We start from the raw sequence: 26690 nt of genomic DNA on the forward strand, positions 1-26690 counted from the left end.
ACCGAGGGCCAGGGGAGTTGAATGACTTGCTTGAGGGTCACACAGGTGGTTAGTGGTCAAGTCAGGCTCTTACCCAGGGCTCTCCAGGCCTGATTCTCATACAAAGTAACTATGGGAGGGTAGCGTCTGTATCTGGGCCTCAGTCTCCCCATCTTAAAATGGGTGGATTGTCCTTCTGGCCATAAACTGTTACAATCTTTTTCTTTCCCTGTCCCTGAGGGAACAGGGTTTTCCCTTGGTGCTGGCTGATGCTATCTTGGTCTCCAGGGGGTTTGGGAGTCACCCTATTTCCTCCTCTCATTGCTAATATTGCCCTCTGCCAGCCAAGGCCTGGAAGCAGGTCCTGAAGGGTGGTCTTGCCGATGGCCCTGGATTCTCTTTTCCCCACATAGGGCGTGGAACCAGCTTTTTCAGAATCGCAACATTTGGACTGTGAGGAACCGTAGAGGTCACCCTGTGTCCAAAAAGTCCTTGCTAGGTGGCCATTTAGTCCAAGCCCTGGCCTTCAGGAGGATGGACCAGATGACCTAATAAAGCTCCTAATAAAAGTGCCCGGGCAGATCACCAACCTCCTCCTCCTTTAAAGTCTCATTGAAAAAGGAATGTCCACAGCAGTCCACGGGTAACACATTACCCTGTTTCACAACCCTCCCAGCCAGGAAGCTGTTCTTAATGTTTAACTTGAATCCCGCCCGCTGTAATTTAAGGCCCTTTCCTCTTGTTGAGTGCAAATGGAGAACAGCTGCTCACGCTCATCGTCTGACATCAGCTATTTCTCAAGATGACCCTGCGAGACAGGCCAGGGTCATTAGACCCAATTTGGTGCTCAGCAAATATGTATTTATTTCTGCATGCGCGGGCTGCAGCTGCTTTGCTGGGCACGGTGAAGACCTGCAAGTTTCTTGGGGTGTCTCGTCGGCAGTTTGTCTCCTGATGTCTGTATTACCCTGCAGGTTCCAGGGGACGCCTTTCGGCGGCTTGTGGAGGCCTTGCTTCAGCCCTCCACGACAGAGGCCACTTCTTGGATGGGCGCTGTTTTATCGAGGTGGCCGACACTTTAAACTGGAGGCAACCAATCTGAGGACGCGTCTGGGTGAACCCATCTGGCTCCTCCTTGGTTACAGCCATGTTGTGGGGGTATCTTCTCAGTGGGCAAAGCTGGGGAGGTTCCCGAGGGCACGTGGCTTTCCCGCCCTCCCGGTGGAGGGGGGAGGGCTAGGATGAGGGCAAGGGGTATGGCCAGGATGGTTCCGTGACTGCAGAGAGGTGTCCTGCTCATGTCCGTTCTGAAAGGAGGCAGGGATGAAATATAATCCAGCCTTTTACCACCCCCACCATTGCCAAGAACAACAGTATCGACAACAAGAACTGGGACAACAAAAGCCAAGGGCCTGCGGGTTGAAATGTGCCCCTCTCAGTGCAAACCTTATCTGGTCACTTCCCTCTGGTTTATCTATGTTTACAGAAACATGGGAACAGGTTAGGAAGAACAGGTGAGCAAGTGTGAGGGAATTTCACAGGCCAGAGCCAGGGCCTCCACCCCTTCCCGGCTTAACTTTTGACGGGATCATCGCCTCTGTCTGAGTGGCACTGCTTGTGGTTTCAGGGGCCCTGTTCCTGCACCTGCCACACCTCTGTCCCCAAAGGGCAGGGGCTGGTCCAGAGGCTCTGCTTGACGAGAGGACTTTAAGGCCCAGCCTGTCCTTTCTCGGGGAGGCTGCATTCCCATCCATAAACCTTCCCCTCTCTAGGGCTCAGAGTCAACTGTTCCTGATGTTTATCAGAGGCCGGATCAAAGCTGTCCAGGTTGTAAATCTCTCTCTGTGGCTGGCAGGCCCCGGGGCAGCTGAAGAGGGTTGACAGCCCTTTGGGCCGCAGAGAAAAAATTTGCTCTACTCCACCCACTCCCGTGTCTGCCAAGAAGCTGTCCTCTCAGGAGCCGCGGCCGCCGTTCCATTGCTGGGAGCTGCTTCTGAAGGCTGAGACATGCTCGTTCGTGGGGGTGGGGTGAGGAGAGACAGCAGAGCCTGTGTAAGGGGAGATGCGAGTGAGGGGTGCAGCGGTGGCTGCTATATATGTGTGTGTGTGTGTGTGTGTGTGTGTGTGTGTGTGTGTGTGTCTGAGAGAGAGAGAGGTGGGGGGTGGTGGGGATGTTGTGTGCCTTCACCTGTGTGATTGTGAAATGCTTTATGGTGTCCTCACAGGTGGATGCATGGGGTGAAGGAGACAGAAACTCAGAGCTACAGGTTCTCTCAAGGGCCCTTGAACCCAGCCCCGTCAGGAGGATGAAGAACGTGCTCACATCCCACAACTTAGGCTCACTAGGGAGGCCAGACCACGCAGCCATTCTCCCAAGTCCCGGTCAAGAGCAGCCGATCCAGGCTGCAGGGACCGTCTGCCAGGCTTCAGAACTCAGAGGCAGGGCCCCTACTGCTTCAGGGAACTCCTCCCCACCGTTCCCTAGTGTCCACGGAGCCAGCACCTGTGGGTTTTTGCAGACACCTCAGGGGCTGACATCCATCAGGAATTCAAGCCTGGTGGAGAAAGTGGCAGGAAGCTGGAGGGTCTCAGAAACGGGTGGGGAGAAGCTGTTGTCTCCCTGGACAGACTCCCTCATCCTGGCGACGGCGGGCTGCAGGGGTTTCTCTCGTTGGTACAGCTGAGGCCTGGAGTGTCTCCGTTTGCCTCAGGACACACGGGAGCTCTGGGGCTGAGAGTGCAGCCCTCCAGAAAGGGGTGGAAGGACAGTTTAGGAAACTCTCACCGTTCTCTTTCCTGAAGAACCCGAAGTGCTAGTGAAGGAAGGGGCTGTAGAAGTACCTTAGCTTAACCCTTTCATGCACTCAGGAGGAAAATGGAGGCCCAGCGAAGGGAAGGGCTCACACCGGAAAAGACTTCCCCTCCACCGCACCCCGGGCAGAGAGGGATCCTGGGCCTGGGGTGGGGATCCTAGGAACTCAGGCCTGAGCTGAATCATAAAACAAATTGCCATCCATAAACTACATGTGTGCTTATATAAAACTCATAAACACACATGGCCACAATTTCAGAAAAAAATGCCTCAAAGATAAAAGCAGCCTTAAAACCTCTATAAAATGGTAGAAGTCTAATTCTTACCTCCTAGCAGCTCAGCAGGCTCACAAAGACATAGCGGCGGCTCACACGGTGACAGTTCAGCAGCTACACATGTAACGAGGAGGCAGAGGAGCAAAGGGGATGAAGACACAAGAGCTGGAGTCACAGAGCCTTGGGTTCTGTGCCAGGCTGGGCCCTTGTTAGCTGTTGACCTTGGCAAATTGCCTCACAATTTCCTCATTTGTACTTACCTCATAGATAGTTGTCCCAATGAAGTGACACCTTATCTTAGGGCAGTGCTGGGGACATAGTAAGTGCTCAATAAAAGCTCACTTTTAGAGACACCTAGGGATCTTGGTCTAAGTCACACTGGAAAGAACCTCATTCTTGGAAGACCCAAGAAGAATCCTCCTGTTTTGGATAAAATGTGGGAATGCTGGCTCTGTTGAAACCTAGGGACGGTTCCTTGGGGAGACTGAGCTTCATTACTCCAGAGTAATGAAGATTTCTCCCAAGTTCAGACATTGCCAGTGGATTGGGTGGCTTTCAGGCCTTTGTTCCATCCATAGGGGACAGGGTTCATCCCTGTTCTGAGCTTTAGGGCTTCTGAACTGTGTCCCCCCAAATTAGTATCTTGAAGTCCTAACCCCCTCCAGTACCTCAGAATGTGGCTGTATTTGGATTTAGGGTCTGTAAAGAGCTAATTAAGTTAAAATGAGATAATTAGTGTGGGTTCCAATCTGATATGACTGGTGCCCTTATAAGAAGAGGGGATTTGCACACATGCGCATGCACACATGCACACACACATGCACACGGAAGACCGTGTGAAGACACAGGGAGACGGCCATCCACAAGCCAAGGAGAGAGACCTCAGAGGAAACAACTTTGCTGGCATCTCGGCCCTAGGCTGCTTTGCTGGCAGTTTGGTCCCAGAACTGCGAGAACACACGCTGCAGTCATCAGGCCACCCCGCCTGGGGGACCTGGTTCCGGCAACAGGAGCTAGTTCAGGTCCCACTCCGCCTTTGTCCTGAGTCCTGGGCAAGCAGCCGTGGCTGCCCTCCCACGGCTCCCAGACTCCTGGTCTGCCCCAGGGGAAGGGACCAGCGACCAGGCCTCTCAGTCTTCTGTGTGTTTGAAAATCTCTTCTAGGAGAGCCTGTTAAAGATGCAGACTTCATGACCACACCTGACGTGGAGAGTCTTACCTGGTAATGTCTGGGGAGGTGCCCAGGGTGGCTTGGATGACAGGGTCCACCCGTTGAGGGGCACTGCCTTAGCCCTCAGGCACCCAGACCTTCTTTGGTGTGTCTGTATTGACGCGCTGGCAGGTGTCACTCAGTCATGGAGGAGCCTAGCTTGTAGGTGGTGCTGGAAGCTCCCAGATCTGCCTGGACGCGTGCCCGCTCCCTGCACCCCCCCACCTGTGCCGGCGGCTGGAGGCTGGCAGCCCCTGTCTGCCTTTCAGACCTGTGGTTGAGTGAGTGGAGGCAGGCTGGCCCCCAGGCCATGCTGGGCGCAGCGGTGAGTGGGGAGTTTCATGGGCTCACTGTTGGGATGGGCGTGGAGAAGTTATGAACTCCTGGGCGTCTTGCTCCTGTCAGCTTCCAGCGTGACATATGCACAAAGGTACCTTTTATAGGTGGGAAATTATAGGTGCTGCCACTTCAAAGGCCTTGGCAAGCAGAACGCTTCTTTGATAGATGACAGTATTATTAATGGTGATTTATTGCTGGGGCCATTTTGACAACAGAAATAACCAGTTTCCCCACCTTCCTGGCTTCCTCCCCCAACACCTTGCTGGTTTTTTTTTTTTTTTGGCGTGGGGGTTACTTCCCTGCTCAAGGAGGCTGGGGCATCTGTTTAACGCACACAGTGAGGTATCTGGCTTATTAACTTGTCATCATGTGTCATAAAGTTTAGTGAAATGATGGCAGATTGTAATCCTAAACAGGGCAATTATCCTATTATTAAAGCAGCTTTCTTTCTTTCTCTGTCTTTATTTTTCTTTCTCTCTCTTTCCCTCCACTCCCTTCCCTGGCTGAGTTTGTTCTTACCTCTGTCCTCCTTGCTTCATTAGTCACAAGCAGGAGTCTCCTGCTTTGCAATTATCCCAGAGTCAGCCTGGCCTCGGCTGGGCAGAGCTCGCGGGAAGGTGGGCTACAGGAGAGCCAACTACCTCGCTGCTTGCTGCAGCACCTCACCAGCCAGGTCATGGGGACCAGGGACTGTCCCAGGCCAGGCACTGCAGGGAGGCAGCAGTGAAAATCAAGGGGCGGTGGGCTAGTTCCTGCTCCCCAACCCCAGTGGCAGTGAGGTTGGAAAGAGGAGACCGAGCTAAGGCGGGTACTGTAGCTTCCATTGCCTTTGCTACACACTTGGGTTTCCTTCCAGACCTTAGCTCCCTCTGCCTTTTAGCAGCTGGCCTTTGGATTGGGGAGCAGAGGTGGAGAACTGAAAACGGAGGTGGTGGTGGGGTGGGGGTGGGGGAACGGAAGGAGAGGAATCACTCCGTCTGAGTTCGAATCCACTTGCTGACATCCCTCAGCCGCAGCCTCGGTCTCCGACTAAAAAAAGGGGTGATAATTCCTGCCTCGCCTACTTCTCACAGCTTTAGAGATGAGATGATCAAACTAGATACTGGGTACGAGAGAGGATGGTTAATGGTAAATCACTCTACAAATCTGAGGGACTATTGCAATTTCATATATGCCATTACAGAGTCTGGTTTCGTGTCTAACTGAACCTCAACTCCGGTTTTCCAGAGGGCTGCAAGTATGTCGAGATTCAGTCTTCCGTTTCTCTGTCTTCCTCAAGGTTGTGATGACCTTGGTTTCTAAATGTACTTGGGAGGCGTTGTCTGACTCATGGTCTGAACGCTGGGAATTTTCAGGCACGTTCACGACAAAGAGTTGTTGCATGTACTGAGCTGGGTTAAGAAAGCAGGCCTGAATAGGCTGAGGGCAGAACTGAGACAACTGAATCTCAGTTCGCCAGATCTTGAAAGGACATTAGAGATTGTCTAGTTTAATTATCCATTCTATGGGTTTGTAAATGGTGGCTCAAAGAGGGAGAACAACATTCCTAGGGTGAAATAGAGATGGAGTGGGGACAAGCGTTCTTGTCCTTGGCACCCAGTCTGGTGCTTTCTCCACAGGGAAAAGCACCTTAACACCCTGGACTCCAGTTCCTCCTTCTCTTCTGCTGTAAGGAGAGACTGCACCTGCCCTTTCAGGTATCCTCATTAATTAGCTCTCAGGAAAGGATGTGCTAGCAGTCACTTACACCCTAGTGTGAATTTAAGTCAATATTCTGTTCTCTCAGACTTACTTGCTTATGTAGCCTCATTTTCAGTTATGCAGAGCTGGGCTTTGTTCCCACTCAATAGTTTCTAACACTGGTGAGAAGAGAGGCAATGGGTAGGGACCCATGATTCTCATGCCCTGAAATCCTGCCAGCTGCCGACTCCACAGGGCAGCAAGGGCTGGGCACCGCTTCTAGAGTTACACGGTTCTGGACCAAGATCTATGTGTTCACAGTTTGGAGTGTGTTTGTCAGGACCTGTCAGGGAGTAAGGTTAGGTAGATGAATGGAGTCAGACAGGTTTCAAATGGAACCAGCAGACGGAGTTCAAAATGGAAAGAAGCCAGACAGAGTGAAGGTGGTCCCTGAATGCCTTGCGCCTGTTTGTTTTCTGCTTTCTCTCGCAAAGTTGGAGAACACAAGAAGGCAGACTAGTGCTGTGAACTGGAAGTTTAAAAAGCCTGGTGCAAGGAGCGTGTCTGAGCCCTTACTGTGGGCCAGGCACTGTCTTACGTGCAGGGTGGCGAGGAAAAGAGACACCGTTCAGACTCTCCGAGCTCAAGTCTAGAGACATGGCCACAAGCAAAGGAGAGGAGAGACTCTCTGGCAATCGTGCCGGGTCTCCCTGCTTTTGCCGATGAAGTGAATGAACCACAGTGCTCTCTCTGGAGGTCACCTTGAACCTTCTGTAGAGTGCAATGAGATTTAATACTGATAAAATTATTGATGGAAATGTGTTGGTCAGGCAAAGGGGGCAGAGGATTTGGTGATGATTTGAAGTATCGAGCTTAGAGAGTGAGAGAGAGAGAGAAGAGACAAAGTCAGATGCAAAAGGGAGTAGAGTAACTCTGATTTTAGACATGTAGATTGCAACGAGGCGAGGTAGCCCCATGCAAATGTCCTGCAGGCCTTAAAGAAGTGTCCTGGAGCCTGGGGCCAAGGGCAGAGTCGGCCATTTGAACCTCAGCCTAGAGGAGACAGGTGGTGCCCAAAGCCGTGAGAAGAGATATTATCTCCTCAGACAGAAGGCGAGTTGCAACACCGAGTGTCCCAGTTGGGCAAGTATAACCTGAGCTGGGGTGGCGAGTGACATTGCCCTCTCCACTCAGCTCCTTGCTCGGTGGTCATCTGAGACCTGGCTGAGGTTGGCCGGTCGCTCTGTGGGTCCTGCCGCACAGAGAGGAGTGGAGGATAAAGGACTGAGGTGGGGCTCTACCCTGGCTTCGCTGGCTGTGCGTGGTCCTGATGTGGACAGACTGGCCCAACCCCCCTGGAAGCTTTGCCAGGTCAGGGCCTCCTGCTGCCCTCTGAGTTCAGAGGAAGGAGACCGGTGGTCTCCCATCTTTACTGGCAATTCTGAGGTTCTGACCTAACATATGTCATTGACTGACTATGTGATCCTGGATAATTCATTTCATCTCATTGTGACTTGCCTGAAAAATAGGGGTCTAGCACTTGCCCCGCTGGCCCTGTTGGACTGTTGTGAAATAGTGACTAAGACGATAGGTGATGCGGGGTAGGAATTTTGTAAACTTTATGGTAATGCACCCAGGTCAGTTTCTGTGATGACGGCTCTTGTCCTGAGATTTGGGACCCTGGGAAGGCTGCTGCCTTCTCTGAGGAAGCTCTAGGGGCAAATGCTCCTGACCCGGGCTGGGAGGCATCGGAAGGCCTGCGAGGACCAGGTGCTTGGTTTGCAGGACAGGGTGGGCCCCTGTTCCCAAGCACCCAGAGGTGGGGGGGGAGAATCTCCTGCTTTAGGGGTGGGTTTGCTGAGAGCCACACCACGCTCCCCTCCGTCTGAGATGGACGCCCGGCCCCAGTTCTGTGTGAAGGTAGCCTGTCTGGCCCCGGGGCCGGCTCCTGTAGCAAGGCCTCAGAGACGTCCGACCTGAAAGGCAGCTGGCTGGCTCTGCTGGCTCTGGCTCTGACAGGTGTCTCAGCCGGAGCCTGGAGATAAGGGAGATAGGCAGGTTGGGCTCCTTTCCTCCTCGAGCTGATAATTGCTGCGCGATAGCACTCTGTAATTGCTAAATAAAACCTCTTGCCCCACCACGATAGATTTATGGCCGAAACACCTTATCTGAAACGAGAATATTTCAAGTGAGTGTACATGGGTGTGTGTGGGAGGAGAAGGGAGAAAAGCCAGTTTCATAAAAATTTTCAGAAGGGCTCAGTAGATTCCTGCCCTTCCTCCCTTCCCTGAAGTATCAGCTAGAAGTTCTTTCTAGACCTGCCAGGCCTCCTATATCTATGGATCTTCTCCAGAACAGACAGCAATGTAGACACAACATGAAATATTGGCCTGTGATGATGATGATGATGATGATAAACACTGTGGCTTGGAAAGGGACTACATTTTTGACAAGTTTAATTTAATTTAATTTAATTTAATTCAGCAAGTATTTAACAAATGCCCATTCTTGTCCAGGGCTAGGAAAGCTATTATTATTTCGAGGGGTGATGGGGAGGAGGGAAAAACATTGAGAATATAAAGGAGGATGACATAGGCTCTTTTCTCTAGAGCCTGGGTCTGTTTTGAGGGGCCAGGCTTGCACAGACTGGCTTGGTGGGAGAGGCATGGTTGCAGGAGGGGTTGGGGCAACCCCTGATCCCTACCCGGCCTCTCCCTGCGCCAGCCCCCATGAGCTGAGTGACAGCACTTCTTCAGGGTCTGATAATAAAGACCAGAGCCTTCACCCCTGGAGGTGGTGGAGCAGAAGGAAGTGCTTGCTGGGTCCCCAGGGTTGGGAACACAGCTACTTTCTCATTATACTTGTGGCGACCCCGCTGCCTTCAAAGGAGCCTGGCCCAGTTTCTCTGGAGGTTCATGGGCATCTCAGCCAGGTCTGTGCATGTGAGTACTTTTCTCTTTTTCATTTAGCTGTGCCTTTTCTGGTATCAACTCTTGGGGCTTTCCCTGAAACTCCACCTTTTTCCTCTCTCTTCTGTTATTTAACCCCGGGAAGAGGAACTGGGACTGGTGACAGCCATGGGAATGGAAGGCAGCAGATGGAGGAAGGAAGTTGAATTTATCTGAGCACTTACTTTCCTATGGCCAGTGCCAGACAAAATTTTACCTGGGAAGGAGGAATCACTGACTTAGAATCTGAAAACGTTTGCGCTGCAAAGGAAGTTAAAAACCATGTGGTCTCCTTTCCTTCTCTTTTTTGACAAGGAAACGACTTGCCCGAAGTCCCCGAGCTTTCTCATTATCTTTTTCTAGGGAAGCGATTATCCTGCAATACCTTCCCTTAATAAGCACAAATATTGTATGATACACCTGCCTCGGTCACAAGCAGGATGGATGCAAGGGCCATCAGAGGCTTGGGTCCAACCTCCTCATTTCACACCAGCCGGTGAGGGACCTGCCTTCATCAGCACCCCTCTCCCCAGCTCCCTGTGTTGTACCCCCTGCCCCAAATCCTGGGGCTGCCACTGCCAGTTTTCTCCCCTCTTGCCTCCTGGCATCTCACCCCCCTCAGGACTCAAGGGGTTCTAGCACAAGTGATCATTAGTCTCTGACGAAGCACCAACAGGAGAGGTTTGGCAACTGCTTTCAGGACGGGGGACTTTACCTGGTGTAAAGGGATGAGTCATAGCCCCACCCCCAATTTACACGTTGATGTACTAACCCCTGGTTCTTCAGAATGTGACTGTAGTTGGAGAGACGGTCTTTAAAGAGGTTATTAAAACGAGGTCATTAGGGTGGGCCCTGATCCAATACAACTGGTGTCCTTATAAGAACAGGACATTTGGACACAGGCAGTCACAGAGGGAAGACCGTGTGAAGACACAGGGAGAAGACGGCCATCTACAAGCCCAGAAGAGAGGCCTCAGGAGAAACCAACCATTCCCACACCTTGGCCTTGGGCTTGTGGCTTCCAGATACAGTACATTTCTATTGTATAAGGCACCCAGTCTACGGCGCGTTGTTATGGCTGCGTTAGCAAACTAATATAATATACCTGGGCTCTTCTGCACCCACCTCACTAAGAGTGGCTCCAGTCATTAGGTTCTGAGACCAGGTAGGGGGTGGGAAGCTCCCAGGCAGGCCCTGGCGGGGAGTTTTCGGGTGACAGGTGGGCTAGGGAGGCTTCTCAGATCCTCAGCACAGTGGCCTGGGTCTTCGAATAGAACTTGGTGTGAGCGAGGCAAGCCCGGTGCCAGGAAATGTGGGCTCTACAGAGGCTCGGCCCCTCCCCTCGTGGGTTCTTATTCAAATTCCTCCACTTCTCTGGGTCTCCAGTGCCCCATCTGTGGCTTGGAGAGGACACTGCCTGCTTGATTCACCTCGCAGGCTGCGGTGTGGACTAAATGAGAAAATGTGTCAGTGTTAGCAATGGTGATGAAGATGGTGGCTCTTCCTCTCTCCAACGGGGAGGGTTGGTGCCATCCCTGGTCTTGCTGGGCCAGTGAGAAGGGACCAAGCCTTCCGGGCGGCACGAGGGTGAACATCAGAGAGCCCGCACAGAGGCGAGGCTCCCGCAGCCCCAGGCTCCTCCGGAAGGGGGAAGCTGCGGGCCAGCAGCCCTCACGCCGACAGGCAAGCCTCTCCCCTGGGGCTTAAATTTTCTAAGTTACAAATGCAAGAACGTGTTTTGTGGAAAAAAATGAGAAATACAGATACAATAAAAGAATAAAAAATGTATTATTCTACCACTGTCAGCCTTTTTTCTTTGTGTGTAGGCGTGCGTATTTTCACAAGAATGAAATGCTGTTGCACATAATGCTTTACAACCTATTTTTAAAATCAACAATGAAATAAAAATCAGCGTTGTATCACAGACGTCTTTCCGTGTTGACCCACATTCATCTTCGTCGCCATGGTTTTGATTAGGACTCTCTTCTGATGGGCTGTTCTAGAGACCCCTGAACAGGAGGCAAGGGAAGGCTTGTGTCACCGGGTAACTGCTTCTCCTCTCCGCACAGTGTTTGTTCTCAGGTGTGTGGCCTTCCGGGTCTCACCGGTGGCAGGTGAGGTTTGGAAAGAACGCTGACCTTGGGGTCAGATGGGTCAGGAGTCCAGCTGCACCTCTGCCATTTTACAAGCTGCAGATGGGGAAGGAAAGGGCCTTGGGCGAACCCCTTAAGTCCGGGCCTCCATAAACACTTAATGGCATAGGGTAAGCAAAAGAGCTTTGTAAACTGGCAGCAATTATTAATACAAGCTCATAGATGAACAAAGGATATTTTGTTGCTTTTGCTGGAGAAAATCCAATGGCCTGAGGGCCATAAAACACCGCGAAGGAATGAGTCTGGCCTGTAAAAAGGAAGACAGTGTGTGAAAGAAAAATCATATTTGAGTTTTGAGAAATGACTTGGACTCTGAGAACAGACTTCTTGGTAAATGACGAGGTGAGGAATTGCAGTTTGGAAGGAGAGAAGAAAAAGATCAATGTCTAGGGAGCCAGAGGGCCCCTAACAGACAGTCATGGTGAGGATGCTGACGCTGACGCTGACGATGAAGCCAGCGACCACTCAGAGCATTCATTAAGTGTCGGACACTGCGCCAAGCACTTTCTAAATACTAACTCAGCTCATCTTCTGAACATCTCGAGGAGGTAAATACAACTACTATTCTCATGTTATAGATGAGGACACTTAAGCACAGCAAGATTAAGTGACTTGCCTCAGGTCACAGGGCTGGTGAGTGAGAGAGCCAGGGTCTGAGCCCAAGGCACGTGTTTCCCAAGACCAGACGCACCTGGGACCAGGTAGGTAGGGCTGCAGAGAACACTCTAGACAGATGAAACCGGAAGGCACGAGTGTCGTATCTGTTTGTCGTCTCTTTGGAGACAACTGGCAGGGAGTGAGTAGTTTCACTCACATTCAGGGTGACTGGCTGGAAGGCAGTTTGGTCTATGGTAGCCTGGGAAGTGGAGGGTAAGGAAGGAAAGTGGGAGGTGCCAGTATTCATTATTTCTCCAGAGCCCCATGGAGGCAGCCAGGGACAGGGAGTTGCCCACTAGGCTGCTGAGTCATGGCATTCTAGACCATCAGCCTCCACTGGGAGGAAGTGAGATTGCTGTGAACTTCCCTTGTGGTTTAGGCTGTGTGTGTACCTTTGGTTGGTGTCCCTTGGTTCACCCAGGAATCACAGCCTTTCTCTTCTCCTTCCTTGTCATCCCTCCTTCTCTCCCGCCTGCCTTCTCTTCCTCCCAAGCACAGCCTGGTGGGGCAGCCACAGGGGGCATGGGTGGAAGGGGTGGAGAGAGTCACCTCCCTGAGGGGGATGGTGGAAGACCCCTGGGAAATTCTGTTTTTGTTTTTTTTTTTTTTTTCTGTTACAGTATCAGCATGGGGAGGAGAAGGGAACAGCCGTGGTCAGGGGGCTGACCGTTCCGTTCCCACTGCTGTCAGAGCCCAAGCTGGCCAGGCTGTCAGGGAAAGGCCCACTCCTGCTGATGGTGGTCAGGCAGGGCTGCTCAAGGGGTGAGCCTATCAGAATCACCTGGGCATGCCTGCCAAAAACCCAGTGTCCTGAAACCCTCCCTGCACCCTCTGAAAACCCTTAGGAGAGATGCTGGTCTCCTGTAATCGAGCTGAGAGGCTGTGCTGCAGAAAAAGTAGTGGCAGGACAGAAGGTGCTAGAAGCTGGAGAAGGCCTGAGCATCATGAAGCCAGCGGAGTGGTTGAGTGGTTGTAAGGAGCGGATTTACTGATTTAATCAGCAAGGTGCCATGTGCTGTGTGCTGGGGACCAGGGACCGAGGTCACCACCGCACACTCAGTGCCTCCACTCAGAGGGCTCCAGGTGCTATGCAGGTGTCAGGTAAGCGGATTAGTTACTGTCTTGTGTGCCCAAGGCTGTGCTGCAGGCCCAGGAGGGTGCTTGGGCCTGTGGAGGAAGTCAGCTGGGCTGTGCATGGAACTCCTCGCAGACAGGGGTCCTGTGCCGAGAGCTCTGCCCCTTCCCACTGTGGGTCCCTTGTCAGGGACTGTCCCTTCTCTGTATGTTTTATGGCCTACTCTTTAAATCAGCGATGTACCACTAACATCTTTCTGTGTTCATCCAGCTACAGGCCCGTCACCACTGTTTTAGTGAAGACCCTTCTGATGGGCAGTTCTAGAGACCTCTAAGCGGCAGAAAGGGGAGGCAGTTCTCTGGGAAGTGACTTCTCTTTGCGTGCACATGAGCATGAACACACTCACACTCATACACACTTCTCAAACTTAGGTACTGTATGGCTGCATGTGTACTGTTTAAAAAAAATTTAGTGTGGAAAACTTCAAACATACAGAATTAGAGGGAAGAGCAGAGTGAGTCCCCGTGTGCTCATCTCCCAGCACCTAGTCCTCAGCACTTCCCCAGTTTGGTTCCGTCCCTCACCCTGGCACATCGCGGGACCCAGTCACGGCTCCCCGTGTTCCATCAGCGCTTCGGAGTGCCCATCTCACTGCATCCTCATGGCAACCTGTTGAGGTAAGCAGAGCGGGTATTATTATCTTCATTTTATAAAGAGAATACCAAGGCTCAGAGAGGTTAAGAAACATTTCCAAAGTCACACAGCTAGGGAGTGGCACAGCCAGACAACCCAGGCCTTCCGAGGCGGAATCAGGTTCTCTCTCACCAAACTATTCCAACTTCATTTCAGGGTGCAGGAAGGGCAGTGGGGTACACGGTTCAGCTGGGGGTCCCTGGGACTCCCCACCCACCAGGTCGCCTACCCTAGGGCCTTCCCTCTCACGCCTTTGCTTGTCCTGTCCTGCCGCCCTGCTGGTCGGAGGGGCTAGGGCAGAGGAGGGCAAATTAAGCTCTCCCAAGTTTTTCATCAGCGGTTTCCTTGGATCATGTCTGCAGGATGTTTATAAAACTCTGAATCAATTTGAGGCGCAGAGATCTTCAATCAGGGAGGCAGATTGCGCTGATAGGGTCAAAAGGCCTGTCGCCAGCGAGGATCACAGCATCTGACATATTAATTTGAGCTGTCAGAACCAATATGTGTAAAGCGGGGCTGGAGGCACAGGCCCTGTTTCTGCAAAAGAATGGGAAAAGAAAAAAAAAAGGGAAATACCACCCTACGAGGGACTAACATTTCACAGATTCCTGCAGCCGCAACCCGCCAGCATGTGACCGTGGTGTTCTTGGTTCGTGGGGAGGCCAGAAGGGGCTGGAGGACTGGGGCCCTCTCCAAAGGGCTTCTGGCTGCGGCACAGCCACCAGGGGACTGCTGCTGATGTGAACTCCACCTGGCTTCACACAAGCCCTGCTCTCTGTCCCTTTCCTTCCCTCTGTACCACTTGAATTCTAAGCCTCCCTTGCTGGCAGAGGAGGCTGAACCGAACCTCAGCCGGAAGGGCTTTTGTTGTTGAGAACCCTTTCATTTCTCGCCTGGGAAACTTCTGTGCCGGAGCCAGGCTTCTGGCAGGAAGTCACCACGAATCCTACCTCCCCCAAGTCTCACACACAACACACCTCAGGCCTAGCACCCTTCCCACCTCTTTTCTGCCCGTCTGCCAGTTCTCCTTGTGTCCCTGTCAATCCTCGCTCTGCCCACCCCAGCGCCTTCCAGGCTGCCTTGGACGGTCTTGCCATCCCCTGAACACCCCATTGCTTCCCTTGCTGAGGTCTGGATGCTGATGTTCTTAAATGAACCTGGATGAACACACCCCGTGTCTGGCCTGTGCAGGGCATGCAGGGTGCTCACCACATTCTCAGGGATTCTGCCTTGTCGGGTTCCACATGTAAAGCAAGGTGGACCCAGGGAAGCTCGGTGGTATCCACACTCCTCATACCAAGTGATCATGAAAATACAGGAAATGTAACATCATGGCCCAGATGTGGGAGCCTCTGGCCACCCCTGGGCCATGACTGGGTTGGTGATCTATGTTGTGTAAAGGAAGAGTTTTTCCTAGGTGGTGGAAAAAACGACAACTTATAATATTAGGCACAGTGTTAGCCTTTGTAGAGATATAGCAATCTTGAGAGGTGGACAATATTCTCATATCAACACTTGAGCAAATGAAGACACAGCAGTCTGAGTAACTGACCCATTGCTGAAGCCCCGGGTTAGAGGCGGTGTGGGGTTCAGACTCTGTCTATGGAGCTACAAAGCTCATAGCTGCCTGGGTCAGTCTTTGTATAGCCAGGCCTGCCAGTGATGAAAGGAGACGGGGACTTTTCCGGGCAGTGGGGCTGGGGGCAGGGACCTCCTCTGGGAACAGAGAAGCTGACCCTCTAGCTCCCTTCCCACACTGGCAATCTGATTGCTTGATGACCACTTCTTCCCCTAAGACACTCTCCGCACCATCCTAAAACCAGTGTAGAATCTGGTTTTAAATATTCAAGTTTTTTTCTTCTCAAAAATTTTCTGTGTTGTGCAAAGCATACAGGTCTTTGAAGAAGATAGCTCCTCAAAAGGCCTTGCTGGAGCTGTGTGGAAGAACCCTAGGTGCCTTTTCTATGAGGGGACACCTGAGGTTTTGGAGAGAAAGTAAATGCGGGGCAGCAGTGAGCAGGCCCCAGCTTCTTCCAGTCCCCTCTCTGGGTGCACCGTCTATCTGTCTGTCTGTCTGTCTGGGAAAGGCCTAAACAGAGATGTGGCAACCGCTCCTTTGCCTTTGCATCTAATAAACTTTGCCTTTGCATTATAAAGGATGGCTTTTCAGTCAGCTTCTCTCTTGGGGTGGGGAAGGTGGGTGAAGTTTACAAGAAGAGATGCATTTTTTTTTCCTTATCAGTATTTCTCTCCGCCTGCAATGAACAAATTGAAACAAATAATGGAGAGAGAGAATTTTATCATTCCTTCTTCCCTTATTAGCTGGCACTCTTCTAGAAAAATATGCTTTTTCTTTTTTTAATTGTTGTTCAAGTATAGTTGTTTCCATTCCCCCCTCCCCACTCCCCCACGCTCCAGCCATCCCCACCTCCCACCCTAGATCCTACCCTTCTTTGGCTTTGTCCATGGGTCCTTTATACATGCTCCTTGATGACATTTTCCCCTGTTATTCCCACCCCTCCCCTCCCCTCTGGTCATCGTTAGTTTGTTCTTAATCTCAATGTCTCTGATATTGCTCGCTTATTTGTTTTGTTGATTAGGTTCCACTTATAGGTGAGATCATATGGTATATATCTTTCACTGCCTGGCTTATTTCACTCAGGATAATGCTCTCCAGTTCCATCCATGCTGTTGTGAAGGGTAGGAGCTCATTCTTTCTCTCTGCTGCATAGTATTCCATTGTGTAAATGTACCATAGTTTTTTGATCCATTCATTTACTGATGGGCACCTAGGCTGCTTCCAGCACTTGGCTATTGTAAATTGTGCTGCTAGGAACATTGGGGTGCATAGGTTCTTTTGAATTGGTGTTTCAGGGTTCTTGGGATATAATCTCAGCAGTGGAATTGCTGGGTCAAAAGGCAGATCCATTTTTAGTTTTCTGAGAAAATTCCATACTGTTTTCCACAGTGGTTGTACCAGTCTGCAGTCCCACCAACAGTGTACTAGGGGTCCCTTTTCTTTGCAACCTCTCCAACACTTGTTGTTTGTTGATTTGGTTATGATGGCCATTCTAATTGGTATGAAGTGGTGTCTTATTGTGGTTTTAACTTGCATCTCTCTGATGGCTAATGATGCTGAGCATCCTTTCATATGTCTCTGGACCTATAACCTCCTTGGAAAAGTGTCTGTTCAGGTCCTTTGCTCATTTTTTAATTGGGTTGTTTGTCTTCCTGGAGTGGAGTCATGTGAGTTCTTTATATATTTTGGAGATGAAACTCTTGTCTGAGGTATCATTTATAAATATATTTTCCCATGTGGTTGGCTCCTTTAAAAAATGCTTTTTCTTATCAACTATTTGGTTAGATTAACACAGAGTTCATGCAGGAAAGATAGTGTAAACATTTTATTTACTCCCATTATTTATCAATTTTCAAAGTGTTTTTATGCCATTATATTAATCAAAGTGCTAAGGTCCAAAGAATGGGTAGGCCTCAGAGTGCTAGAAACAAAACTTGAACTGGAGCTTTTTGATGGTCCAGCTTGTGGGCTTAACCATGGCACCTGGTTGCCTCCCAGGAAGAAGGAAAAATGGTCGTGACATAATGTTCGGTTAATCAGCAGAATATAAAAACATGTCTCTATGAATCTGTGGGCATATTTATGCATGCATGTAAAAGGATGGAGCAAAATACACCGCAATTTTTAAAGAGTTACCTCTGAAAAGTTTAAGAACAAGAAGCATCCAGAACACTTGGGTTCCTCTGTTTCTGGTCCTTTCTTAAGGGCTGCTGAGAACCCACTGAAGGTATTGAGTTTCTCTTGTGTGACCACGCAGGGCATGTTTCTGCCGTCTTTTCCTTGAATGCTGGCAAGTGTCAGGTGGGGGACTTGGAAGTGTTTCCCTCTAGGAGAGAGGGGATGTGTCACTGTCCCTCACTTCCAGGTTTCCTGTATGTTTTCTGTGGCTGCAGTGAGTGTGGTTTGGCAAGAGAGAGTGCTCGCTCTGGAGTCCGGTTGTTCAGGCTCACCTCTTCGCTTAGCTTCCTAGCTGTGTGACACTGGACCACTTACTGAGCCTCTTCGTACCTCAGTTGACTCGCCTCTAAAGTGAGGAGAGTCATAGTACTGAGCTCATAGGGGTTCAGAGGTAAATGACTTAATGCAAGTAAGACGCTGGACTTCGAAAGCACTCAGCACGTTAGTTTTCTCTAACGCAGGAAGGTCTGAAAGAACCACTGGCTTTGGGTAGTTTTGCAGTTACGAGAACGTGAGGCAGGACCTCTTCCCCAGGTGCTGGCAGGACTTCAGCCAAGCCCAGGCTCTGCCTCCTTGACACACATTTCTTTCCCCCCATCCAATTTACTTTGGCACAAAAGGATAATTCACTGGTATGTTCACATCCTGGTCCTCGACATAAATCTTCCCTCCTCGTGCATGCGGTGACAGCTTCCCAGGTCTCCTGGACTTTCTTCTCTGAGTTTCCCATTAATGTTGTCTACACGAAGAAAGATACTGGCATACCCGTCTTTCCCTGAAGCCGTAGTCCCTCAGAGGAGAGTGGCTAGGGACGAAGGGTGGGTGACTGAAAAGGAGGGAGGTGGGGAAAAGACCATCCCAGGCAGAATGTGACCTCGAGATCCAGAAGTGGGGGCTTTCACAGCAGCCTGGCCTGGGATACAGGTCAGCCACCTCCCGACGAGGCTTGGCCTGCTCAGCACGGTCCTCCCTGGCAGTCAGGGGAAGGCAGGTCTAGAATGATGCTGGCCCCGGCCCGGGGACAAGGTGTGTGGTTATTTGTGAAGCTAGATCTTGGTTTGACTTTCTCCTCAAGTACCACATTTTATTCCTCCTTGACCAAACAAGTGCTCACTGCTTGGCGATTTCCAGCCATTCACAGCCCTCATAATTCATCAGATTGACTTGCATAAACAACCCTCCCTTTCAGGTCCTGCAGGAGCCCAGATTCTCAGCTGAGATCCGCAGGAGTGAGGAAAATCATTCTATTTCTTTCACAAATGTTTGGACTTTGGGTCAGAAGCCACTGTGGAAAGGGGGAAAAGAGAAAACAATTCTTAATGAAATGTTCTTTATTTTTGGATGCCATTCAAGGTAGATTAGGAATGTATGTAAAGTTTTCTCGCTCTCTCATTTCATTCACTTATTTATTCATTCCTCAGAGAAATACTTATTAGTTCTTTTAAATAGTGCTTTTTAAACATTTTTGTAGTAGCAGAACCCTGGTCTATTTAATAAAATCTTCATGAAACCCAATATATGAGGGTCTGAAGTGAAGTTCAGATTCAGTGACTTGCCCGAGGCATCTAGGCTAGTTAATGAGGGTGCTGGGTGGTATCCAGTTATTCTCATTTCTAACCCTTAGGTCAAATATGGCCTGGCGATTTGGAGCCTTTATAGAGAAGTACAGGCAGTCCTAAACTTACAAATGAGTTCTGTTCCAAAAGTTCATCTGAAAGTCAGTTGTCTGGAACTTGGAAATATATTTTCTTATAGAAACAGAGGTATAGATGGTGGCTAGGTTCCCAGACCAGCCAACAAAAGCCCATTTCATCCACAATATGTTGGAATAATAGAACTAACAGTTCTCTATTAGTTTTGTGCTACCGACAGTGTTATGAAACTCATGCTGATCGAATGATGAGACCTCACGTGTGGGGAACTCGCCTGTCTATCAATATCCCCATGTGCAACACGCCGAGGAACTAGCCAGGGAACGAGTGAGCCCTTTGCATAAACTAGATGCTGCCAATTGTCCTTGGTCCTCATAGGATGTCAGCTCCACCAAGGAAGGGATTTTGTTCATTTCACGTGGAAGGGATTTTGTTCATTTCATTTCCTTCTGTATCCCCAGCACATAGTGGCCCATTTTAGGTGCTTGACGAATTATTGTGGAACGAATAGATGCACTAAAGCTGCACAGACTTCTTAAGGAAGAGCTCCTCAGACTCTCGCTTGGAGTCTAGTTAGTATTGTCCCATACACAATTTCAGGGAGCCTGGTTTTGTTTTCAAGCCTACTCTGTTGAGAAATGGCAAAGGAAAGGCTGATGTAGGCAGATCACAATGACAGCAAGGAACAGTGACCAACCTCAAAGGAGACGACAGAAAAAAAACTATGAAAACCAGACACAGGAACTCCAAAAGCACGCAGCCTGGGACCATTTAACTCAGGAACCCTGGGAGTCATTACTGTAAAATAAACATTAATTAATACTCTAAAATTTATCACCCCTATTTAGGGATGTAGGAAAGTATGTGTGGAAATTGTAGAAAGCTTAATAAAAAGTTATGATTCTTTAAAAATTTAAATTTTTTTTACTGACAATTGACATACAATATTATATTAGTTTCAGGTGTACAACATAGTGACTAGATGTTTATATAACTTATAAAGTGGCTATCCTGAGAAGTTATGATTCTTAAAGAAATGAACTCCTCCGTAATCTGTAAAACCATTCTAGACTGTAGAGAGAGGACTCTTCAGTTTTAAGCACTGGGGTGTTCCAGTCTGTAACATGAGAGAGTGGGGGATATGCAGTTCCTCTTTTAGGCTTTCGTCTGGAGCCCTCAGCCTTTTCTTACTGAAAGCAGAATTGGAAGTCAAAGGAGAAAATTTGTCTTTCAAGCAAACAAACAAAAACAAAACAACAACAAACTACAAGTGGCATCTTAGCTGCTGTGGACAGTGCATCGCAGCAGCCCAGTGTGGCCTGCCGGGAGCCCAGGTGGGGGCAGAAGATGGAGACAGTGGCAGTTACCTCTGCAGAGGGTGCATGGGTGGGGGAATTTTGCTTGAACACATAGCATGGGCTTCTGAGTAAGACAGACCTGCACTGAAGTGTAGGTTCTTCCACTTACTCGTGGTGTTGCCTTAGAGAAAGCCATTCACCACTCTGAGCCTTAGTTTTCTCTGCCTCCAAAAGGTAATACCTTCTTTATAAAGTTGTGTGGTTTAACTACAATGGCAGATTTAAAGGGTCCAGTATGGTGTTACATAAAAGATATTCAACAAATGTAATTCTCTCTCTTATGATTGCAGGAGATGCCCTCCTCTTACTTCTGCTGTTGAGTTTGAGTGTAGGGTGGAGTGTGTGTGTGTGTGTGTGTCTGATAGTATGGCTTACTCACTCAACAACTCTTCTCTCCAGCAGTTCTCATTTTCTGCCTTGCTCCTTGTCTGGATAGGCAGTTGGGCAAATGAGCGTAGTCTATGAATGCATTGCACATTTTTGGTATTTGGCCAGTCTGGTTTAGGTGAAGATTTGAAATTGAAAATCAGTAATAGAGCATCATTTTCATAGACAGACGTGCTTGGAATGGAAAGATGAAAATGAAACACACCCACCTGTCCCCTCCCATGCCCACCATGTCCTCTCCTATCACCATCACGTCCTTCTGTGACTATCAAGTCCATGAGGGCGTTGGCCTACATGAGGCGAGGGGGTCTGTGAACAGACCTCTCCTCTCCAGTGTCACATGTTGCTTGGGGGTGCAGGCTGAAAGGTTTTTATGGGGGTTTCATACACATTCATAATTCTGTGAGTTTGGAGGTTGTGGTGAGATGTTATCGTGAATTGCCTGGACCCTCCTTGGGGACAAAGGCTCTCATTTCCAAGCTGAAGGAAGTGTTGTTGCTGAAAGCACTTCGCTTCGTCCCTCTCTGGACATGGCCCTCAACTGAAAGGAGCTGCCTTACCTAGAGGATCCCTTTTCCAGGGGCTGCCCCTGTCCATTGACTGGAAAATGTGGCGTGTAAATATCAGGTCCCCTTGTCTCCATGTGGGACATCTTCGAAGGCCATCCCAGCTCCAGAGCTCCCTGTGGCTTTGGCCAAGGCCTCTGTTGCAGTGGCATTGCAAGTGAACTTCAACTTCTGTCCAATCCTGCCTCCTTCACACCACCTCAAGGACACTTCTCAATACATCACCTTCAGGCAAATCCCCATCTCAAAGTCTGCTTCTTGGGGGATGGACCTAGAGTATTTGGTAAGCGAAGAGGTGCTAGGAAGGTGCTACTGAATTCCTAGATTTTCCTGACCCCTCTGGGCCTGCAGAAGAAGCCCACTCCTTCCTGTTAAAGCCTAATACTACCAACCCCTCCCCTTGACAACAGTGCAGAGGCCTCTGCCTTGTAAGACCACATGCAACCACCTGCCCTCCATCCCCCCAGGATCCAGCCATTCTTCCTTCCCTGACCACCAGCTTAATAACTAGGGACAAGTCATGGCATAATCTGGTCAGAAAAGGGCTGGCCCTACTAAGAAAATAAAGGGTCTATTCCCCAAAGCAGCTGTAGATTTAGCCAGATGTAGAATTAGCTTTGACTTTCAGGAGCTGGGAGAGTTGGTCCAGAGCTTCATTCTGAAGGTGTTTGATTAAGAGTGGCAAAACATAAGGGAGCAAGAAAGGTTTCTTGGTGTTTTTTCCCCCATGGAAGCATTTTCCTCATATTCAGAATTTATCCACATGACAAAGGTCCTAGAAGACAGTGCCAGCATGTTGCTGGGGTGACTCTTGGAAGCTTGGAGAAGGTGAAGGCCCACACTCAAAGAAGGAGATATTCCAGAACTGCCATGGTAGACAGTGGGAGAGTGGATCAAGAGGCTTAAAAAAGCGGGTGTGCTAGAGTAGAGCCCCTATGTAAGGCTGGAAACCCTGTGAATTCTGAAACGACATTTCAAAAGAATATGTGCACCCTGATGTCATGGCAGCACTACTTACAGTAACCAAGATCTGGAAACAGTCCCAGTGCCCATCAGTAGATGAGCGCATAAAGAGCTGTGGTGCATCTATGCAATGGAATACTGTGTGTCCGTAGAAGAAAAGGAAATCTTACCTCTTGTGACAGCATGGAATGGACCTGGAGAACATCCCACTAAGTGAAACAAGCCAGTCAGAGAAAGACAAATACCATAGGATCTCACTTATATGTGAAATCTAATGAACGACATAAACTGAAGAACAAAATAAAAAGAGGCATGGAAACATGGAACAGACTGGCAGCTGTCAGAGGGGAGGGAGGATGGGGGAGTGGATGAAAGAAGGTGAAGGAATGAGCCAGAGAACATATATGAATAACCCATGGACACAGGCAACAGTGTGTTGATGACCAGAGGGAAGGGGGAGCTGGGGCTGGGGCTGGGAGAAGGAGGGCAAAGGGGGGAAAATGGGGACATCTGTAAGAGCATAAACAATAAAAATAAAGGAAAAAAAAGAGAAAACCCACCATTGACTAGTCTCCATGAGGGCCAAAGGACTACACCCAACCCACCCCCCATTTATGAACGTGATAAGGGCTGTATCATTATCACCGGAGTCATGGAGAAGCCCAGCGGTGGCTGTGTTCTGTAGACCAGGGCTGACCGTAGGAGATTCTGTTACACAATTTCTCTCCCTTACAGCAAATGAGGGTGACAGGGTCCCCAAATGAGAGAGGCCGGCTGGTGTCACTTAACCATCAGACGCAGGGTAGGCACAATTATCATGAAGAGCACTCCCAGGTACTGACTTCTGACTACTCTTTGAAGACTTTCTCTCAGTCAGCGGTTAAATGACTACCATCCTGATCTGAGAACCAGAGAATAGGCTTAACACCCAGCCCCTTCTAGAAGGTTAAATTCTCTCTCTTTCCACCTCTGAGGCACCTTCTACAACTCCCTCCTTTTGCCAAGACAGGGACCCCTGCCAATGGCTCTTCTTCCTGAAGAGTCAGCTTAGAAGTCACCTTCTAGTGTTCCTGAGCCCGTATACATTCTTGGATTACAGAATTTATTAGACCGTGATGCAAAGAACCGCTTGCCTGTGTGTCTCCTTCTTTGGGGTCAACATGGCGTTTAATCAGAAGGATGTAAATGCTGTAAGAATAGAAGGCTTATGGGGTCTGGGGTTCTTTTTCATTGCCCTGTCCCCGGGGCCTACGAGGACAGAACTTGGACCAGAGTGGGTGCTCAGTTAGCATTTGTCGCATGAACATCCTTTGCAACCTTTCTGTGCTGGCATAGTACCTAGCGTGGGGCAGGCACTCAGCTGTTGCAGGACGATATTTGCAAGGTCAGAAGTGTGTGGGATCTTAAGTAATCCTTGCTAGTGGTGGAGTTTCAGACGCTGTCTGTGAGAAGTCTTTCTAAGGTCTCGCTAAATAATTCTACCTAGACACGCATGCATACGCACGCACGCACACGCACACACACTCCTTTATTCCCAGGTCCCCCCTCCAGTCCTTTTTGAAGATGGAGGCCTCAGGAAACTAGTTCTTGTAAACGTAGTTCTTGTAAAGCCATTCCCTTATTTTTCTACCCTAAGAGGATAAGCCCTGTTGAGATGAGCTGCTGGAGTCTGTGCCTCCATCTCACCCACCCCCAGCCCGGGGCCCCCACCTCCAGGGCTGGCTCATCATCACACAGAATTGTTCCCACAAAGGCACAGAACTTGAGACTTAAATTGGATTTGCCTGTGGCTTTGTGCTTTTCGCGTCCTCCCGCCTTTGTTTTGGATTTATCGTTTTATTCAGTTGTAGTCAATCATTCCCTCTCCGTCTTGCTCACCATAAACACAACCCCTTGCCAAAAAATTATGACTGTATTAAATGATTTTATTAAAGTAAACTGCAGATTGTACAGTGTAAACACAGGTGCTGCTCAGACTCCACACCCTCCAGCTCTGTCCAGACCAGCATGGGCGGTGGAGAGAGGGAGGCTTCTGGACCATGCAAAAGGGAGCTGCCTCTGGGATTCTGAGGGCAGGAGGTCATTTGGTTCAACCCTTCACTACGGAGATAAAAGAAACAAAGTCTGGGAGGTGAAGCCACTGGTCTCAGGTCACATACACATGCCAAATGGCAGAGCCAGGATGGGATCAGGGGTCATCTGATGTCTAAGATCCCTTCCATGAATCTCTCCTGTCTCCTCTCCCAAGTTCCTTTTAGGCACATTTCACCACCGTACAAACACTAGTGGAGGGAATGGGAAAATGTGAATGGTGTAATTTGTTCAAAGCTGTATATATATGTCATGGGTCTTATATTTTTTGGTCCCACGGCAGGGGTAAATGTGGAAAGCAGAACAAAGAGCAGGTAGGTGCTCCTGCCTCCCATCCTGGCGTGGGAGAGGTGGGGGATTCCTACTGTTTAGGCTGGCTGCTTCAGGCGTTGTTCTGGGAACCGGAATGGGAGTGTCCTTGAGAGGCAGACACACAAAAGGAGGCTTTTCCTGGGATGAGACCTTGTGGAAGCTGCCCAGCTCAGTGCCTGCTGCTCAGGGGGAGGACATTTTCCTGCCATGGCCTGGCCATTTTGGAAGGCTCAGGACCCTGTGTTTTCAAGGTGACTCGTGCAGAAGCCGATGGAGCCATGGAGTGAGGTTTTTTTTGTTCTGTGTGTGTGTGTGTGTGTGTGTGTGTGTGTGTATAGGTACACAGTAAAGGAGAGGAAGACACACTTTGGGGGTAATTTCATCAAAGTAATCACCCCAAGTATTTTTCATTATTAATAAGGAAAAGACATTTTTTTTTTCCAACAGGTAATTTATCAGGTAGAGTGAATTCTAGAGATAGAACTATCTGGGATAATCCGTTGATGATGTCACTTCCCCACTGGGACATTTCTTCCTTTTTCTTTTTTTTCTCAATAGTACTAGCTCTTAGAATCATCCATGTGTTCCTTTAAGAGAGATATCTATTTCTTCAGAAGGCTTTGAGTTACTGTCCAGTGTCCTTTCCTTGTAACCTGGAGAACTCCCTTCAGGCAGGGCGGGCCTGCTGGTCAACAACTCTCTCAGCTTTGGTTTATCTGGCAGTGTCGTAATTTCTCCCTGGTTTTTTGAAGGACAGTTTTGCCAGATGTAAGATTCTTAGTTGACAGCTTTTCTCCTTCAGTGTTTTGGATATGTCAACCCTCTGCCCTCTGCTGTCCAAGGTTTCTGATGAGAAATCTGCCTGTAATTCTTGTTGGCAAAAATAATAAGAGTTATCTTCCTCATGGCTCTATAGATGTTAATAATGTATCTTCTCATGTCTTATGCACCAGAGCATTTTCTTACAGTATTGCAATGTCAGTTAAGTTGTAGCATCATTTTAAGACCAGTCAGAGTTTAAGGAAAAGAAATGGAAAGTTTTAATGGTAGACACTATCAGGTTTTTAAAAGACAAAAATTATTACAGATTTTCAAATTATAAATGAAAAAGCATCCTATGGATATTAATTTCTAATAAAGTAAATATCAATCTTTAATAGCTCACATACACAAAAAGCTCCTTATTTCCTTTTATTTTTTCAGAGTAAAGGGGTCTTGAGACCTAAAAGTGAGAAAACCACCGTGGTTTATCCCCAGCTGTGAGTGGCTTGTTTCTCACTCCCCCCTCAGAGAGCACCGCTGTGCTGGAATCACAGACAACTTCCGTAAGGCCCTGGCCGGGCTGACATTTTTGTCCTTATTGCCCAGAATGCTGATTTGGAATGATCTGCTCAGCTTGGACTTGTTAGCTTATTTTCTCCTTTATTTTTCTCTTTTCTTGACTCTCATTTTCTTTTTTGGTTGTTGTTTTCCCTTTTCCTATTTATCCTTGCTTGGTTTCCCATTTTTATTTTTAATTTTTTGTCTTTTTCTTATTTTCCTTTTGTTCTTTTTACTCTGATTTTATTGTAATATTCTCAATTTTTTGTTTTCTTATTTTTTCTTTATTTTCTCATTATTTTCTTTGTTTTTCTTGTTTTCTTCTTTAAATTTTTAGTACTTTTAGTTAGCATTGTTAGTACAATTAGTATATATTTTGTATTGTTGTTATAGTTAGTATAGTTAGCTTGCATAGTTAGTGTGGTTGTTTATAAGCATGGCATAGTTAGTGTTGTTGGTTAGTA

The sequence above is a fragment of the Phyllostomus discolor genome, chromosome 11, assembly GCF_004126475.2.
Source record: "Phyllostomus discolor isolate MPI-MPIP mPhyDis1 chromosome 11, mPhyDis1.pri.v3, whole genome shotgun sequence".
Lineage (NCBI taxonomy): Eukaryota > Metazoa > Chordata > Mammalia > Chiroptera > Phyllostomidae > Phyllostomus > Phyllostomus discolor.